This window comes from Vespa mandarinia, chromosome 4 (assembly GCF_050613455.1).
Source record: "Vespa mandarinia isolate Hongniang chromosome 4, ASM5061345v1, whole genome shotgun sequence".
NCBI classification, from domain to species: Eukaryota; Metazoa; Arthropoda; class Insecta; order Hymenoptera; family Vespidae; genus Vespa; species Vespa mandarinia.
Genome location: NC_140813.1, coordinates 985,872 through 1,003,234, shown reverse-complemented (window position 1 = coordinate 1,003,234; position 17,363 = coordinate 985,872). Strand labels below are relative to the sequence as shown.

Below are 17,363 nucleotides of genomic sequence, written 5' to 3'. Positions count from 1 at the left end.
CACAGAAGATAATTTTCGACTTCCGATCTGATTACACAATCAAAAATCTGTTCATCATTTTCGAAAAATCTTCCTCTCGACAATCACCACTACGATAAAAATGTAGTTCCCGAAGTTATTCATTTTTATTCACGATGGATGTCTTGGTTACTCGTCAACGTAGCACGTAACAACACATATACGTACACATACGCGTACACATTTCTATTTTATATTTTTAAAAATCTTGTATCTTGAATTACCATCTACGGTATTCGCAATAAATATACACGTATCTCAATATACGAATTCTAAGAGTTAGTTATTGTATTCGAAAATGAACTCGCGTTCTGGTTACTTCTGAATCCAGCGTGTAAAACACACGCACGCATACACACACTTTCACTCATTCACTCTGTCTCTCTCTCCCTCTTTCTATTTTTCTCTTTTTTCCTTCTATTCGTCGTCTTAATTAGCACGATTCGGCTGTCCTATCATAACGTGTACGGTAATTTAACTGAGTAGATACATACGTACGTACGTATGTTACGTACATATGTACATACATATTTAACTAACTTCAAATTGACCTATTTAATGTAACACATAACGTTAGTCGAAAGATTCAGCAAGCGTAGCTAGTACTGTTTTATAAGCTCAAAACCCGTGTTAGCACTTCTACTACTTTCGTCGCGTCAACACGAAAAGACGTCTGTCCCGGGCATGATGAATGCAAGCGAATTCGTTTCTGCTCGGTACATTTGAGAAATTGTAAAGTACGATGGGAGAGTCAAAATTAACGACGCGGTAGGACGTACGGCTTACTGGAATGTTACCGTCGAAAGGTTTCCATGTAGTATTCCAGTGTCAGAGGTCGACGTGCGGTAAGTACACTGCTAAATTACCAAATATATTCACGGTCTCTTAATGAACCCAACGCGTATCCTTTTTGGACCGGAGCATGACGCAGGACTAAGATAGGAAGCTAGGGGAGGAGGTAGATTTGGTGGATGGTAGAGAGCGGTGTTGTTCAAGATGTTTTTCAATAATTTACGAGTAATATCCTTAACGTCATCGGGATTATCGCTAATGTCATTTTTCTTCTCATTTATCTTTTTCATTCAGGACCAATGGAAATTGAATTACTTTATATCGTTCCACGTTATATTTACAAATACGTATAAATCGTATGAATCGATAAATAATGATTCGACATTGAAATTAATAGTCAACGTGAAGAAATAATAATAAAAAAAGAAAACCTTTTGAATTCATTTCCATCGATCGCGATATAAAAACGAATTCTCTTATGTTCGTAAATTCGAAAGCCACGAATTTCTCGTTGAACGATAACGCGAACAGTTGGGGTAACTTATTACCCCGATCGATGTCCGCCAGAAATGGATTCTTAGGACGTACGTAAGGCCCTCCCCCTTCCCTCCCCTCGTCTCCATATCTCGGACATATGGCTCCAACGTTTACAACCAATAGGCGTAGACGAGAGAACCAGTTGGGGGTGCACTTTCGAAAGGCTTCCCTTGTACTTACCTACCTCTACGCGAGCCTATATATACAGCCTATATCCTGGCGCCTTATGCATCCTTGAGGTTGCCTCAAGGGTCCTTCAAGGAAAACCATCGCTTAGGCATCGCCATCCTACCTTATATCTCATATAATATCCGAGAGCTTACTATAAACGCGAAACTTTTAGGATAGAACACATTCCTTCCGAGTAATTCGAACTTGCATAGATTTACGAAAATTCTTGAATAAGAACATCATTTTCATATCATGTATATATATATATATATATAAAATTATTTTTAATTATAATTAATTTCTTGTCATTTAATAAGTAATAATCGATATATCTATATAAAAGAAATTTATAGATGTAAAAAAGATCAATCAATTTAATTATATATTTTTACTCCAAGATGGGATAGATTTAAGAAAATTCTTGAACGTCAATTATTAATTAATTTACCTATGTCATTAAATAAGTAATTTAATCGATGTAAAATCGATCAATTTTTTATGTTAAGTAGGACGAGATCGATGACAAAAAAAAAAGAAAAAAAGAAGAAATTAAGAACATGAATATTTTCACGTTAACGAAAAACGTTTTATAAAAAGTATCCTCTAGATTAGATAGTTATAGAATACATTCGTCAAACATTTCGTTTTGTTCTCTCGGAATAAAGAGAGAACTACGAGCTCTCGAATTTCCTTTCTTCGTCTATGTTCGATTCTAGACGTCGTCGTAGAAGACGAGCTCGTTTTCCCGCCCGTAGAGAAACGCGAAAGTCGAGAATTTCGTCGTTTAATTCAGGCTACAAGGAAAATTCTATGGCCATGAAGATTCCTTTTCGTTCCTCTAACTGCGCTCTCTCTCTCTCTCTCTCTCTCTCTCACTTTTTCGTCTTTTTTTTTCTTTGGTCAACTCTCTCTCTCTCCCTCTCTCTCTCTCTCTCTCTCTCTCTCTCTATCTTCCTCTTTCTCTTCTTATGCTCTTTTTATTCTTCCCGTCTCACTCCACCCCCACCATTGCCGTCAACCCACTGCTACCATCAGTACCTTTAACCACCCCATCCTCCCCCACGTTCGACCCAAACGACTTCGACTTTATGCACTTCGACGCCATTCCCGCATTTTCCATAAATCTTTTTTTCCACCATTCCGCCGTTTTACCTCTCGTTCGCTCGTCGTTCCGTACAATGGCGGAAAAAGGACGATGTTTTCTTAAACTTTGCCCCCCCGTACCCACGATTTACCCAGACCCCTTTCCGCCCCTTCTATCCCATCCCATTCCCATCTCATCCCATTCCACGTTCTTATATTCCGATCGTTTTCTATTCATAACTCTCTCGATTCTTATTAAACATCAAACGTTCCAGAAAAAGTGTTAAAGTTAGAATTTTTTTTTCTTTTTCTCCTTCTTTTCCTTTCCCCTTTCTTTTCTTTCGTTTCTTTCTCTTTCTTTTTTTTTTTTTTTACAAAAATGAACGAACAAATGAACGAAGATAGAATCGCATTTATACTTCTAAGCCATTAGCATATATTATCAATTAGAGGCGTTATAATCAATCAAATTGCGTACGTTGTTTCTTTTTTCTTTTCTCTTCTCTTTCACCTTATCTTTTTTGTTTTTGTCTTTTGTTTTAACAAATATTATTAAGTTCTTTTTCGTTCTTTATATTGTATCGTTGTTCGCGACAGTAGTAAGGTGATTCTCAATGAAAGAGTAAGATCCTAACTTAAGCCTTATGGTAAATATGGCTTTGCTACAAACAGATAAATAGATACAAACATAAAGAGAGAGAGAAAGAGAGAGAGAGAGAGAGAGAGAGAGAGAAATTGCAATGATGAGAAACGAAAGAACTTTAGAACGAAAGAGAGAAAGAGGGGAAATGGAAAGAGGAAAAAGAAAAGAAAAGAAAAGAAATAGAAAAAAAAAGAAAAGAAAAGAAAAGAAAAAAGAATCGAACTACATAGACTTTCGTAAGTTCGATAGCCGTGTGGCAGGTTATCTCACCCTCGATATCTTCCATCGTACCGAAAAAGCATTCACATAGCCGCCATATATTCGGTGCCCTAGCACCAGCGCAGCACAATTTCAGAAGACGTCGACCAATATGAAAGGAGGTGGCGGAATATGTATAAAGCAGTGATATTAAAAACGCTCCGTATATGAATGCGCCTGTCATATCGCTGTCCTCGCATCGTGAAAGAAACGAGTTACCGTTTCGAGTCGCCAAATACTTTTTGCCCAATACATATATAAATATACATGTACATACGTATATATACATACATACATACATACATACATATATATATATATATATATATATATATACATTATATGTATATTTTATATATACAAAAGATTTGACCGGAAATTACGTTAGAAATGTCTCTCGACAAAGATAACAGCGAAAAGTAACACCGAAGTAATATCTTAAAAGATAATTTTGAAAATTTGCGAAAGAGAAAGAGAGAGAGAGAGAGAGAGAGAGAGAGAGAGAGAGAGAGAGAGATTTCTTAAGTAGTACAAGTCGATTATTAATCAGACGAGATTATCCGATGAACCGTCGCTAGTAAAGGAACTCAAGGAACTTTAAAACGCTTATCTAGCGTGCGAACATGAGAAAGTTGAAAAATCACCGTACGCTTAGTCACTTTTTTTTTCTTTCTACTTGAAACGTTGAAAGGAAAGAGAAAAGGTAGAAGAAAAAGGAAGAAAAAAAAAAAAGGAAAAAGAGGAAAAGAAGAATCTCTTCTCGGTATCGTTCGGTGATGGTATTTATCGTAGTTCTCGGAAAGGTGTGAGAGGGTGGAAAGAAAAAAGAGAAGAAGAAATGATAAGAAATATTTTCATAAATATACGATGATTTAATGAGAACGTATATTAACATATGTATGTATGTTTTTTTCTAAAATACGTCGCGTTAGATCGTCGTTGATAAGTTTTACACGTTGCAATACACCGTGAATATTCGATGAGAGAAGATGCGCACGTAAAAATATAGAAAAGAATGTTTCTATGCAATCGATTAGGTATAGTTAAGCTCGATTAAAATCCAGTTCACTGTGCGAAAAAAGGTAGACTAAAAGGGGAGTGGAAAGGAGTGAACCATTGAAGGGGGTTGCGCTTCGGTTCCTCTGTGCTGTTGTCAGAAAACGTGAAAGGAAGAAAGAGAAAGGGGTGGAAGAAGAAGAAGATAAAAAAGAAGAGAGAGAGAGAGAGATGGGAGGGGTGGGGAGAGAGAGAAAGAGAGAAAGCTTTTTCGATGACCAAGACGCGTATAAAGCAAACCGGAATCCCTGTGAATGGTCCGAGAAAGCTAAAGAGTAGGTGGGGATCATAATACGGCCAGTTGGGGAACCTTTTTCAAAGACGGAGAGGACTTTGGCTTTTTATCCACGGCGTAAATGGTTTTCGTATATTTTCTGGAATAACTGCTACGAGAAGAACTACCGGGCGAATGAGAGGTAAAAAAAAAAAAAAAGAAAGAAGGAAAGAAAGAAAGAAACGGAATTAAAGAAATATGCAAAGAAGAAAAAAAATATATGCAAATACCTAACCACTTTCCATCTTTATCACTTCGTCGCACTGAATACAAGTGTGCCGACTTAAGATTTAGCTCGCTACGTTTTTCTTCTTTCTTTTTTTTTTTCCTTTTTTTTCTTTCTAGTTTTTTTTTCCTTTTTTTTCTTTCTATATTTTTTTTTTTTTTTTTTTTTTTTTTTCAATGAGGCCAGCCTAATAAGGAAAAAGGCATCTATCCTTTCTATTACGATTTATCTTTTTTTTCTTCTCTCTCTCTCTCTCTCTGTTTTTTCTTCTTTCTTTTTCTTTTTTTTTTATTTATTTATCGACGTAAATTTTTTCAAAGGATTTCAGGTTTCATCGGTTAATTTCAGAACGCTTTCTATTCATCGATTATTCATTAAGCTCTTGCCAAGTATTGCGAATTTAAAATTATAATATATTGCTTAACCGATGGATTACATACGTGTATAGCTCATACGTGTTTGGAATATAAATAAAGCCGACGACGATATTATTTATAATCTCATTTATCTCGGTACGCTGGCTATATTATTGCGAAGGGTCTACTCTATTTTTCTTTTCTCTTTCTTTTTTTTCTTTTCCCTATTTCTTTTCCTTTTTTCTTTTATTTTTCGTTATTTATAATTGACGTTTGTAAATAAATAAAAGGAGAAAAAGAGAAGAGAGAAAATGAGGACAAAAAATCACGAGACGATACACAATCACGTCGTCTTTATTGGCGTTCGTAAATAAAAAAAAAAAAAAAGAAAAAAAAAAGAAGAAGAAAAGAAGGAAAAAAAAGAGAACAGAACAAAACAAAAGAAAAAAAAAACAAATAAAGTAACAAGAAAAGAAAAGAAAAAAGAGTGAAAGGAAAAAAAAATGAAGACGATTCGCAATCACTTTTATCTCATTTATCTCAATTGGTATCTCTCCCACTACGGTATTATTTTCAATATCGGATATATTAAATATATCGCGTTTATATATCGATGCAATATCGTATAAGTAACGTAGCTTTAAGGATTCTAAGCCGACCGAGTTTGAAAGTGGCGATGGTGGCGATGACGATGGTGGTGAGATGGTGGTAGTGATGGCAGAGATGGTGATGGTGGTAGTGGTACTGGTGGTAGGGGTGGTTGAGGATGGGGTGAGTAGTAGGGTAGCTAGATAAGCCGCGAGAGAAACGGGAGTAAGGTGGTTCAGCGCTGGTCAGCTTCCGATTTCACCGGAACTTGTGGTTTTAGCCGCGGAGTAAGGCTAGGTACTCATCCAATGGCTATGAGATGGGACGGATTAATAGATTTTAGGAATGTGCGATTTCTTGATCCCAGGAATCGACCGATTTTCTTGAATATTGCACCAGGAATTTCAATATTCTAGGACATAGAAAGTTAGTTCGCTCTTCTCTCTCTCTCTCTCTCTCTCTCTCTTTATCGTTAACTTCGATGTCCTTTCAAAAGGGTTTTATCGTCGAATTCTAGCAATAGATGTTATTAACTTTTATGATTCATTAACTTACTCGATAATCTCATTTTCTCTCTCTCTCTCTCTCTCTCTCTCTCTCTCTTTCTCTTTGTCTCGATTTTCTCTATCGCCATACTTTTTCTTATTAATTCACGAATATTGAACTTAACAATGGCCCCAATCCGATCTACTTAATTTTACCATGTACATATCGAATTCTTTCGAACATATCACCTCTAATCTTTTTTCACGTATAATATTTCATTGAATCTCGCTTGTCTACTGTATAAAAAAAAAAAAAAAGAAAAACGAAAAGAAAAGAAAAAGAAAACGAATACGAGACGTTTTTCTCTTGTTTGATGGATTTCGTTTCTTTTTGTTTTTTTTTTTGTTTTTTTTTTCTTTATAGAACACACGCTACTCGTAAGAAGAATACTTCGTTTCGGGACGAAGTGATATACCCCCTCGCCGCCGCTGCCCCTCTTTAATGATTGAATTTCTATTATTTCTCGAACTATTCTGATATCTGAAATGTTACAATTAATTTTTATATACCCATCTCGAATTGTCGTTTTTATCGTAAAAAAAGAAAAAAAAGGAATAAAAGAAATAATTTTGCAAAGTAAAAAAGACGAAGGTAAGTAAGAAATTATTTTCTTTCTTTCTCGTTTTTTTTTCTTTCGTTATCATTATCTTTAAACACTATACAAAAAAAAAAAAAAAGTATTAAAATCTTCAAAAATATATACAAGACTTGTCAGGGTCAATTTGTTACGTTCGAGATACTCGAAATGAATTCGATATGTAAAGTGATTTTATTCAAAATCGAGCACGACATTTGGTCTCGTGTACTATTCTCGAGGTATCCTTCTCGAGTCGTTTCTTTGATTTCGTATGCGTTGAATTTCAAAAGGCATTCAATTTAAAATAGGTTGATAGGTATAGGTAGGTATGGATAAGTACATCCAGAAACCTCGAAAACTTTTTCACAGATCCGTTCGACGATCGGCAAAAATATAACTACATACGTCTATACGTAAATCGGTATACCGAAGGAATCGAACGCTTACCGATTACTCTCTCGACAACTGCTATCAATGATAACATCGACTATTTTAACCGACACTCGCGATTTCACGTAAGTACCCGGCAGATCTTGGAATGATAGTACTTTTTCAATATTTTCTTAAACCTATAGTTTCTCGCAACATATAGATACACCAACTACCCCATCACTACCACTACCATCACCAGTAGTGTCTTCTATCCCCTCCTCTGTTATCCTCCCACCCTTTATTCTCACGATATCTACCTAAATTCGGTCGATATTCGATTTCGCGTAATGGCCATCATAGTTTCAATCTTCCCCGATTCTCTCGATCGAATTCTCTTTCACCTGAAGAAGAGAGAGAGAGAGAGAGAGAGAGAGAGAGAGAGAGAGAAAGAAAGATAAAGAAAAGAGTGTTTCTTCTTAACTTATCGATCGTTAATCTCGAAAAGAAAGTACAGTGGAAAGAAATCGAAGAATAAAAAAGAAGAGAGAATAAGATTTCGTGTCTCTCAAAATTAGACGGGAATCTCTCTCTCTCTCTCTCTTTCTTTTTATATATATATATCTTTCTCTATGTTCTTGTTAATTCTTGAAATAGGACAAGTGAATTTTGAAAGCGGATAAAAGATTTAAAGAGCCTCTTCTGGTCGAAATTGAGAAACGTTGAGAGAGAGTGAGTGAGAGAGAGAGAGAGAGAGAGAGCTAGAGCACGCGCGCAGAGATTAAATGAAATTATTTAAATGCGGTAATTTAACATCCTATCCACCGACTGTCGGACGATGGACCGTGCTTCGCAGGTGTTGAACATGCATGTATGCATAGAATATGTTTCCGGAAAAGCAACCCTCCGCTGCTGTTGGTCCATCCACCGGGTGGCTGGATTGCGTGCATACATTAGCAAGGATGTACTCGAGAGTGCAAATGGAAGCTCTGTCTGGACATTTCGAAAACGGCCACTTGCTCTCTGTCCGATTGAAATGTCCCGAAAATCGAACACTCCCTCTCTGTGTGTCTCTTCAAACTCGTATTCTCTATTTTTTCCCCTCTAACCGTCTCTCTTTCTCTTTCAATTTATCCATATATCCGTATCTATATAAACTTCACGAAAGAACAAGGGAAATTTTATAACGAATTAATTTAACAACAAATATTTACGTATTACTACACGCATAATATTTAATAAATAATAATAATAATAATAATAATAATAATAATAATAAATTGCAAATTCGAGTAACTTTATTTCGTTCTTATATTCGAAGTTTCGAAGGATGGCCTGCAAGAGAGAGAGAGAGAGAGAGAGAGCGAGAGAGATAGAGAGATAGAGAGGGAGTTACTGGAAATAATTTAGATGTACGCGTATACGTCAATGTTGGGTCGCATTAGGATTGTATGGCGAGAAGGGTATGAGGAAGGGGGCGGGGGGTTATCGCCATAGTTCGGGCCCATCCCTATTTTCTCGCTTGTCCACTCGTTCTCCCAGGTTGCGTCGAGAATTGAACGCATTACTACGGCTACAGAAGCAATTACCTTAGTTAATTAACGAATTTACAACTCCAACAGAGCGAGCACGCGCACAAATCCGCGGGGAGCTGATACTGGTGTTGGTGTAACTGGACCTCTGTGTATAAAGAGAGAGAGAGAGAGAGAGAGAGAGAGAGAGAGAGAAGTTTGAAAAGGGGATAGAGGGGAAGTGGAAAATGGGGAAGAGGGTGAAAACAAGAGGGAAAGAGAGGGAACGGGTGAATCGTGACGGTCGCTTACCGGCTCGAACGATATTGTTATCGCACGGTGCGTGCGTCGATAACAAGGCGATATCGAGAATCCAAATTGTTACATGCTACGCGTATAAGCCTCGAAAGCTCGTCGGTGTTGTTTATTCGCTTACCGCGCTACCTACTATTCTGTGGGAAGCTTTCTCTCTCTTTCTCTCTCTTTATCTCTCTCTCTCTTTCTCTCTTTCTCTCTTTCTCTCTCTCTCTCTCTCTTCTACGATGAGTCTGTCACTACGAAACGGAAACTAATTCCGCGTTTATCTTTACCCCATAAATTAAACGGTTTTCGAAAATACATATGCACTCTCTTTTTCTCTCTCTCTCTCTCTCTCTCTCTCTCTCCTACTCTTTCACTCTGTCTCTGTTTCTCTTTCTCTCGAACGCATTAACGATATTGAATGTGTTCCTTTCTTTTTTTTTTTTTTTTCTATCTTTTAATTATATATTGAAATTATACTTTTCATGTCTCGTTCAGTTAATGATGACGACGATGACGATTTAATCCTTTGCGATTCAATTTCTTTGTGCAATTGTACTGAAAAAAAAAAAAAAAAAATAAAAAAGTAGAAAATTATGCTTTGCATTTACTCCGTGAAATACAAATTACGTACGTTTACTATCTTCCTAAGGGGATAACTTAATGTCTAGATTCGAATTAATGATTGGATGAATTAAACTAAATTGAATAGCGATGAGTTTCCAAATAATTTTGGATCATATCTCATGATTAAATAACTCTATGACGACGAAGGAAGAACGATAAAATGACGAACAATATAAAACGACAATTTACGATTCAATGTACATAATATTATATATAAGAATTGATAAAGAATCTCTTTAATGTTATAATTTGCACGGCGAAAGAAAAAGAGAAAAAAAAAAGAAAGAAAAGAAAAGAAAAGAAAAAGAAAAAAAAAAAAGAAAAAAGATAGGGAGAAAAACAAAAAATAAATTCCTGAAGCTGGAAATTCATAATAAAACAGGGAACTCGAGTAACAATAGCAACGTGTACAGAGAAAGAGAAAGAGAGAGAGAGAGAGAGAGAGAGAGAGAGAGAGAGAGAGAGAGTGAGAAAGAGTGAGAAAGAGAGAGAGAGAGTGAGTGGGAGGAAGAAACTCTGGAGGATGTCGACTCGGCCGAGATTCGAGTTCGATTTAACATAGAGAATAAGAGAGAATGCTCCCTGAAACGCGAGCTCACGGAAGATAATAAATCCTTCCGGGTGCGGTCGCGGTAGATAAATTATTTTCCGGTCTCTTTGATTAAACGAGACGTATAAATCACAGGAGAGAGCTTTCAAATAAAAATTGGTCCATATCGTTACTAAGACTAAAAAACAAACGAGAAAGAGTAAGCAGTACGTACAAACAAAACACCGACAGTCTGTACACACACACACACACACACACACACAAACATATACGCGCGTACGCATATCCTGTACACTCATTCATCCGCACATACATATATACGTATATATCCTACGTATGTTCAACAAACGTTTCAACCTACACACAAGGAGGGTAAATCACCCCTCTCCTCGTTTTATGAACATATGGATCAAGTACCTACAACAAATAGTAACATTAAAGTTAAGGTTGAAATACGATGCTCGAAGGATCGTATTTCGTCTTTGAACGATACGGGATAGGAGAGCGTGTGCAATTCACACCCACGAAACTATGTGGGCACATAACTAGTACGTAGCTAGTCTCCACTCTCTCTCTTCCTCTCTTTCACGACCACCACCACCACCACCACCACCACCACCACCACCACCACCACCACCACCACCACCACTATCACCACCATCACCATCACTACTATCGCACTGACTAGAAGTCCATGTATATACATACATACATACTTATGTCCACGTATACATACGTACGCGCGCGCACACACACACATATATATATCGATTGCTTCGAAACTAATTTTGAACAAGCCCGATGCGGATACCGCGCATTGCATCCCTTCTTCCCATCAACATCCCACCCTTCTTCCACTTTCCTCTCTCTCTCTCTCTCTCTCTCTCTCTCTCTCTCTCTCTCTCTCTCTTTCTTTTTCTCATCACCTACAACTCTACCACGTAAATTACGAATAGGTATCGTCAACGGATACCTTTTTAAGCTAGTTCCACGATGATTCGTTACGGTTACGATTATCTTCTTCTTAGTTTTATTTTTTGGGTTTTTTCTTTTTCCAAAAATTGTATTCGGAGTGTATGATAGATCGATTTGTTTTCGAAATTTCGATGTAATAAAAATGACGAAGTCATAATATATAATAATAAAAAGAAAAAAACAAGAAAGAAAAAGTGAACAAATGTGCATAATGATTTCTTTTCTTTTTTCTTTTTTTTTTTTTCAACTTTCTCTTTTCTTTTTTCCCCGTCAGTTATGTCTATATAAAGGACGTTTACGTAAATATTCTACAGTATGTCGTACAATGTAAGTAAGTTTGATACCTGTGCATACCCAACATACGTATTACAAAACGTTTGATAACTTTCCATATAAACTTTGCCGTGATGTTTTAACGTTTAAAATATAAGAGGATAGATCCATAACTGGTTCATTAAAAAGTTATAATAATCTGAAAGAAACGTTCTATGGGATATTAATTCTTTCGAATGTTTCGTTCGCATTGTTATAACTTTTTAATAAAGCATTTAACGGAGAACGTATGTATGTTTATATAAAAATAATATTTTCATGTCGTTCTTTATATAACGATCAAACCGCGTATCGTTAGAATTTCAGTTGAATATCAATTCGTCATATTTACCATAATATAATAAAATATATATAATAGATGAAAATCTATTATATATATTTCATCAATAACAAATAATTTTCATATATATATATATATATATATATATAAAAGAATTTATTTCAAATGAAAACAACGAAATTATTATTTTATTAATGTTATTTATATATATATATAATCGAGTTTTCGAGATTTTCTTTGTATTAATCGATAGAAAAATATAAAGACATTTTCGTAAGATGAAAGAGTTCATTTTTCTATGAACGGTCAATAAGTTTCTCGTAGGAAGCGTGAAAGGAATGGCCGAGGCGTGACACGGATCGCGATGGAATCTCAAGCCATTCGATCTTGAACCATCGAATCGTTTGCCATCCGTACGTCGAATCGGTTCAGACGTGCTTACCAAGATTAGAAGTCCTGAGATTTTTCTCTCGACAAAATGTTCCAAGTTTTTTTATCATGAAATTTTATTATAAAAACGATATTCATATATTTTTTATATCTTTACTTTTATTATCCTTGAATGTCTTTGAAATTAGAATCCATCGAAATTTGTGTTGAACGATTTATTTTAAGCAATTTATTCGAAGAGAGAGAGAGAGAGAGAGAGAGAGAGAGAGAGAGAGAGAGAGAGAGTCGACAATCAAATTACATAGATGAAGAATGAACTAAAAAAAAAAAAAAAAAATAAAAAAAAAAAAGAAGGGAAAAAAGAAAGTGAAGGAAAAAAAATATCATGAAAAAACAGAGAAATACGATACAAAGTTTTTCATCAACGTTCTATATAATAAAAATCGTAATATTATATAAAAAAAAAAAAAAAAAAAAAAACACTCGTATTTATATTTTCGTTACTTTTATCGTTGAGTTTGTATCATTCGAAATAACTGTATGTATGTATGTATGTATGTACATTTTATGTCGATCAATGTACACGGGGAGTCGATAAATTAAATTACGAATAAATGAAGAATGAATGAAGGTGAACGGGGGAAAAAAATATGAGCAAAAAGAAGAAAGATCAGGGAGGACAAAAAAAAAACAACAAAAACGAAATACCGTCCAAGTTTTTCATCCGTATTTCTATTACAAAAACTATATTCGCTTTTTCTTTTTTATTTTTTTTTTTTTTTTTTTTTTTTTATGTTTAAACTTTTATCTTCGAATTTTTTCGAATTAGAGAATACTTCGAAATTACACCTTACGTCGTACAATTTACGCGGGGAGTCGATAATTGAGTTACGTAGACGAAGGAATGAATGACGACGAATGGAAAAAAGAATGAAGGAAAAGAAAAGAAAAGAAAAGAAAAGAAAAGAAAGGGAAAGAAAAGGAAAGAAAAGAAAAGAATAGAAAAGGAAAGGAAGGGAAAGGAAACAAAAAACAAACAGCGAAATACGAATGGCAAGCGTGCTCTTTCATTAAAAATCTCTACGATCTGATTTTCTTTTCACGATCGCCGCTACTTTTTTCGATACACGCGCAAAGAGAGGAATGAGTGAGTGAGTGAGTGAATTAGTGAGTAAGAGAGAGAGAGAATGAGAGAGAGAGAGAGAGAGAGAGAGAGAGAGAGAGAGAGAAAGTACCTAACAGAACTAACGAAGACTGGAAAAAGGACCTAACGGGAAAAAAGTGATATAAAACCACGTTGAAAGGGATAAAAAATATATCGTCGTCTCTCCTGGCGAACCTTTCCTCTCTCTCTCTCTCTCTCTCTCTCTCTCTCTCTCTCTCTTTCGATCTATTCGTCTCTGTTTCTCCGTTCACCAGTTCGCTACGGACAGACTACTTTCCTACCAAACGGATGGGAGATTTATCAATTCCGTGAAAACATGAGAGAAGTGTTGCCGTGGTCGAGTGACCGAGCTCGCAATGCTCGAACGTGTACTGGCTAATGCCGACGTCTATTCTGGAATAAACCGAATACGTCCAAATACTTTCCTATAAGCTCGTTCGTTCGTTCCCAAAAACTAATCTTCTTTGTGTGACGTTACATTCTCTTTCTTCTTTTTTCCTGTCTTTTTTTTTTTTTTCCTTTTTCTTCTTCTTCTTCTTCTTCTTTTTTCTTTTTCTTTTTCTTTTTCTTTTTTCCTCTTGTCCCTCAATCACAATTCCACCATTCGATCTCACGATCGTCTATCTCGTTCTTTAAATTTTATTATTAAATTTTGGAAATTACATTCTCATGTAGAATCAAATTTTTCATAGACATCGATCGAGAGAGATTAGAAGATTATTCAATCTAATTATTCAATCATCGCTAATAAAAATATCTTTAAGCTTTGATAATTAAATCGAACAAATTCGAACCAATTCGCCAGGGAGTTTGGCTGATATAAATTAAATCGACCCACTTTTTCATTTTGATATGTTCAGATTGAAAGACTAATTTTCTATTAAGCGCTATAGTCAAAATCTATCGAGATTGTAGCTTTTTGATAAATGAAATGAAACGAAAAAGATTTTGAAGAAAGAAAAGAAAGATAAAAAGGAGAAAGAAAATATAGAAAAACTCGAGTGATTCGGCACACAGTCAAAATATCAATTGATCAATGCCTTTTGCTTTTAATATATCAAAATCGATAATATTACTTTCTAATATCTATGTAATATAATCTAACTCTATAAACTAATAGTTTCAATATTAAAAGGGGACAGGTCGAGTGAAACATCACGATCTTGATATAAATTAGTCAGCTTTTATATACATATATATATATATAAAAAAAAAAAAAAAAAAAAAAAATAAAATGCACGCGTATGAAAAGACTATGATCAGTAAATAGATATGAAAAGGTGGAAGCTAGGAAGTGAAAGAGAAAGAGACGAGATATACTAATTAAAAGTTAGCAACGTGTAAATCAATCAAATCTTCATTTCTTTTTTTTTTTTCTTTTTTTTTTTTTTCTTTTTTTTTTTCTTTGTATATACACGAACTGGAGAGATTTCTCGATGAAGATACGTTCGTATACATACGCGTATTAGTTAATAAAGTATATAAATGAAGATATATCTTGAAAGAGTGTGTCTGTGTATACAAGCGTATACGCGCGCGCGCGTGTGTGTGTGTATGCGTGTGTATGTGTATATGTGAGAGGAAGAGAGAGAAAGAGAGAAAATTCAAGTGGCACTCATTATAAAAAGGTTCGTTCGTTTGATTCGAAGGAGGCCGCGTTGAAGTGCACTTTTGCGGCACGCTGGAACGGCTCTTCAATTGAAAGTACAATTCCCCTGGTGGTGATCCGATCGCATTTTACAAGCTTTTTATTTACCTTCTACGGTAAGCTAGCAAAAGCGATAGGTCGACGTACACGCCTATCCGCGTATTCTCGTTCGCACCCTTCGAAACTCGTCCGATGTTTATCGGATGCATTGCATCCAATAGATCCACAACGACAATTCATTTTAACACAATGAACACACATTGTAGCAATCGAAGCAATCTTCTGCAAAATCGATACATATTCGTTCCCGATACCAACACGCTATATTTTTGTTTTTCGTTTTTTTCTTTGTTTTTTTCCTTTGTTTTTTTTCTTTCTTTCATTTTGTTTTTCTTTTCTTTTCTTTTTGTTTTTTTTTCCTTTTTCTTTTTTTTTTCACAAAAAAAAAAACGTATAGGCGCGAAAAACTTCCGCACAATTTCCCCATAATCTTTGGAATATTTTGTTTTTCCTTTTTTTTCTCTCTATTTTTTTTTTTTTTTTTTTTTTTCGTATATGCGTGCGTGCGTGCGTGCGTGTAAAGGAAACAACGATAGAAAGATTTGCGTAATAAACTTTAGCGGCAATGGATGGCCGTTAACGCGTCGTTAAAACCATCGGTCGGTTCATACACGACTTTTCTAGCCTGAAGTAGAAAGTTTCCTATCGTTAGCACCGACGTGTCCTAATTTTTTAAAAGCTTTCTTCGATAATAAATCCTGAAAAATAATAATCACCCTTGTTTACGTAATAGTTATTGAGAGAAACAAAAAGGGAAGAAAAGAAGAAGAAGAAAAAGAAAAAAGAAGAGAAATAGAGAATAGAGAAGAGAATAGAGAAAATGTTTGAAAATTCAAAGTCAGATTTGATATCATATAATAATGATCTCTCTCTTTCTCTCTCCCTCTCTCTCTATTTTTTTTTCTCTTACACACTCACTTACGATTACTTTAAATGATGATGGATCTAATAATATTCTCTTGGGATTGCTCGTTCATCTTAAGAAAATGAATAAATGAACGAACTCGCGTTTTTCCCTCACGAGAGATAACTAGATACCTACATATTCCTTCAAATATGGAAAAAATAAATCTCTTAGCAATGTACCATCGAGATTCACGCTCGAATCGTTGAGCTTAACGATCGTTACACGTAGCCTTATGCATCTCGGCCGTATTTCGTTTGCTTGCTTGGAATCTTATAGGGACGGTCGTTAAAATTAACGATTTGAATGGAAAATACGACGAGATTTCCCATCCCTTTTAAAATACTTTCTCACCGACTATTCGAAAAGAATAAATGTGAATTCATCGCTTTTTGATCGTTGACGAGCTCCGATAAGAATCCTTTTGTCGTTATTACGTATCCGACAAAACATCGGACATCAAGACGATCGAACAATCGATTTCTCGATTTTTTATATTTCTCTCTCTCTCTCTCTCTTTTTTTCTTTTTTTTTTTTTGAATCTTTCTATTTCATTCCTTATCTTGAATATTGATATCGTTTTTCTAACGAATCCAATGAGATCCCTTTCGTCGTTACTACGAAAATCCAAGAAAATACATTAAAACGAACGAATTCTCGGTTTTTATATTTTTCTTCTTCTCGTATTTTTTTTTATTTCTTTTCTTTTATCGAATATTGATACCGAGTTCTAACGAGTCTAATAAAGGAGAGAGAGAGAGAGAGAGAGAGAGAGAGAGAAGGGAAGGGGGAGGGGATGACGATTAATCAAAATTTTCGTGATTTGTTTTTTTTTGTTATCGCAAATTATTTCACTATCGTTGCATCTTCTTGTTTAAAAATTATCGGTATGTATCAATCTCCTTCACTCCTTACGGATAAATAATTTTTACATAGCTTTAAGATAAAAGGAAAAGTAAAAGAAGGAATGAAAGAAAGAAAGGAAGAAAGAGATAGAAGTCAGACATACAATATACTCAAAGTAGCTCTCGTCGTATCGTAAATACGTTAATACATTTACATCGCATTAATAAAGATTTATTCAGATTCATTATTTATAAACTACATTCGCCCTTTTGATATGCTA

General features: G+C 35.1%; 1 protein-coding gene across 8 annotated transcripts in view; it reads left to right on the top strand.

Annotated features, from left to right (window-relative positions):
* The window catches only part of CARPA (Carbonic anhydrase-related protein A), a 193,917-nt gene that overhangs the window by 101,022 nt on the left and 75,532 nt on the right, over positions 1 to 17,363 (top strand). The gene's annotated exons all lie outside the window — the stretch shown is intronic.